This window comes from Sinocyclocheilus anshuiensis, unplaced genomic scaffold, assembly GCF_001515605.1.
Source record: "Sinocyclocheilus anshuiensis isolate Anshui unplaced genomic scaffold, SAMN03320099.WGS_v1.1 scaffold1104, whole genome shotgun sequence".
Lineage (NCBI taxonomy): Eukaryota > Metazoa > Chordata > Actinopteri > Cypriniformes > Cyprinidae > Sinocyclocheilus > Sinocyclocheilus anshuiensis.
Window position 1 is genome coordinate 264,542 of NW_015551080.1, and position 3,234 is coordinate 267,775.

General features: G+C 33.9%; 1 protein-coding gene across 1 annotated transcript in view; it reads right to left on the minus strand.

The window, feature by feature from the left end:
- The window catches only part of LOC107662500 (protein unc-13 homolog C), a 113,812-nt gene that overhangs the window by 1,958 nt on the left and 108,620 nt on the right, over positions 1-3,234 (minus strand). The gene's annotated exons all lie outside the window — the stretch shown is intronic.

Below are 3,234 nucleotides of genomic sequence, written 5' to 3' on the forward strand. Positions count from 1 at the left end.
TAAATACAACTTAACCACTGATTCTAGTTGTGTCCACATTTGGAAGAGCAAACAAAGTAGTTTCGCTTTCACAACGAAACACACAGCGTCTCCACGACATGGCGCCGGCAACAACAATACTACAGCGAGAATCAAAGTTACGCCTTCTTTCTTTGCGTGAACATTTGGGCGGTGTTATGCAAATCTTCCCACACAGTGACGTAGACATGTGGGGGGGTGTTAGAACAAGCCGTTTTAGGAGGGCGTGGATGAGTCAACTTTTATAAAGAATATCTCTTTGGGTTTGAGACTTTAGTCTTTGCAACTTTAGGGATCTTATCTATTCACGAACAGCTTGTAACACTCCAAAGAGAAAGGAAAACTTGAAATCGCATCATATGACCCCTTTAATATGAACTAACAATGAATAATACTTCTGTAGTATCCCTAATATTCCCTAATACATTTTTAAAATCAAAATTTTTAGCTTTTTACATTAGTAAATGCACGAAAACATTAACAATAAACAAATGGATTTTTGGTAACACATTACAATAAAATCTTATTTGTTAACATCAGTTAAAAAAGAATTAACTATGAGCAGTATATTTTACATGTATTAATCTTTGTTAATGTTACTAAAAATAGAATTGTTCATTGTTTGTTGATGTTTGCAGTGCATTAACTAATATATGCAGCTTTTGATCTTAAAAATGCATTAGTAAATAAAAATTAAGATTACAAATTCTGCAACACTTTACAATAAGGTTCATTAGTTAACATTAGTTAACTACATTAGTTAACATGAACTAAGCAAGAACAATACTTCTACAGCATTTATTAATCTTAGCTATTGTTAATTTCAACATTTACTAATGCATTATTAAAATCAAAAGTTGTGTTTGTTAACATTAGTTAATGCACTGTGAATTAACATGAACTAACAATGAACGACTGTATTTTCATTAACTAACATTAACAAAGATTAATAAATACTGTAATATATGTACTGTTCATGGTTTGTTCATGTTAGTTAACCACCAGTTAAACTCTGCGGACCCGGATACGGGTCCAAAATGACGTTAAAAATGTTTATGCTTAATTTACATAGCCTTTTAACTAATGGAACCTTATTGTAAAGTGCTACCAAAAATTCCATATAAATATTGTTTGTTATTAGTTCATGTTAACAAATATAGTTAACTAATGTTAACAGATGAAACCTTTTGTAAATTGTTAGTTTTTTAAATAAATGCTATGCATTAACTAATGTTAATAAATTTGAACATTGTAAAGTTTTACCCATATATTGCTTACTTGTTACATCCAATATTTCAACTCCTGTCATCACCATGTTAAGATGGTAAACTCGATAACTTTTGCTTGATATGCGTAATGATACCAGAAAGGTATCAGAAGAAAGGGAATAAAAGGCCAAAATAGTCCAGTCACTAAATGTATGATTCAGACATTTTAAATGTCCAAATAATTCACATATTTGTATGTAGGAATTATTATACTGTATAACTGTGAGATTTACACCCTCCAGAACGTCTTGCCTGATAGACGTCCAAGCATTTTAACACATTAATAAAATGAATGCACCTTTTATGTTTAAATGACATCCACAGAGATGAAGACTCCAGTCAAATCAGCATCAAAAGCGACTGTATTTTATTGTACGTAAAGCTGGTGGACTCATGTTGAATAGTACTCATTTTATCCCCCTATTATTGACCACTTTGCTTGTGTATCAAATTCATATTCAAATTCATGGCTAACTGTGAATAGAGCATCTCTATAATGACATGAGTAACCTTTGCATGATGCTGCATTCACGCTTTCAGTCCGAGACGACTGTCATATCAGCCAGCACAACATACACAAAGATGTTTGTCCAGTGCATGAATGTAAATGTCTTTTCCACAGGCATGTCTCGGATCAGATGCGTCTGTAAAGCAGCGTTTCTGTAACCCGGTCAGATTAATGTTTATCAGACGTGGAAATTGCATTGACGCCACACTGGAGCTCTTTTATGATTCCACACAAAAACAGCTTAAGACTTCATTAAGCTAAAAAGCCCTTAATATCCAAAGGTGGGCTTTGAGTTCATGCTATTTTACGTGCGCTCTAAGAGAGAGGTTAATTCAGTGTCAGTGAGTTTGTGCCGGGCTTCCATCACATTTTACAGATGCCATTGAAAAGCCAAATGCAGGTCTTTTTGTTGAGCAACTGTTCTGGAAAGCCTTTCTTAGTGATCTTTTCCTTCACAAGCCTAAAATGAGACTGTCAGAAGTAAATCTTCATGTGGACGCTTGGTTTCTGTGCTCTTGTTCAAATGCATTTGTGCAGCTTAAAGGCGATCAGTCAATGCCACCGGTGAAAAGCCAGGAAGAAGACGAGACGATTGCTCTATTTACAGTCAGACATGATTCATTTATTTCACGAGCAAAAGGGTCCAGTAATAGGAGATAAAGTGAGTATTCAGCTGGTCCATGAGCTCCATATAAAATAAAGTATCTCTTTTATTAGGCTACTGATTTTTAAATTGATCTTTCAAAAGTGTGATTCATTTCTTTTTGTAAAACTTTTGAAATGAGGGCACGATGACTGAGTGAAATGGGGTTACAGAGGGAATAATAGGGATCACTTATCTAATCACGACTCTTTATCCATTTACTAGTCATTTTCAGTAATATATAATCCTGTGGGATTCACATCCAACTCTTATAAATCAATGGTATCAGAAAGTGATACTGTGATACTTTGATATACGCTACCGTTCAAAAGTGCTTTTATTAGCGAGGATGCATTAATTTGATCAAAACTGACAGTAAAGACAGTTATAAGATTTCTGTTTCAAATAAATGCTGTTCTTTTCTTTCTATCCATCACGGATTCCACAAAAACATTACACAGCACGACTGTTTTCAACATTGATAATAATCAGAAATGTTTCTTGAGCAGCAAATCAGCATATTAGAATGATTTCTGAAGATCATGTGACACTGAAGACTGGAGTAATGATGCTGAAAATACAGCTTTGATCTCAGGGATAAATTACAGTTTACAATATATTCACATAGAAAAGTTATTTTAAAGGGGTCATATGATGCTGCTAAAAAGAACATTATTTTGTGTATTTGGTGTAATGAAATGTGCGGTTTAAGGTTAAAAAAACACATTATTTTCCACATACTGTACATTATTGTTTCTCCTCTATGCCCCGCCTTTCTGAAACGCGTCGATTTTTAC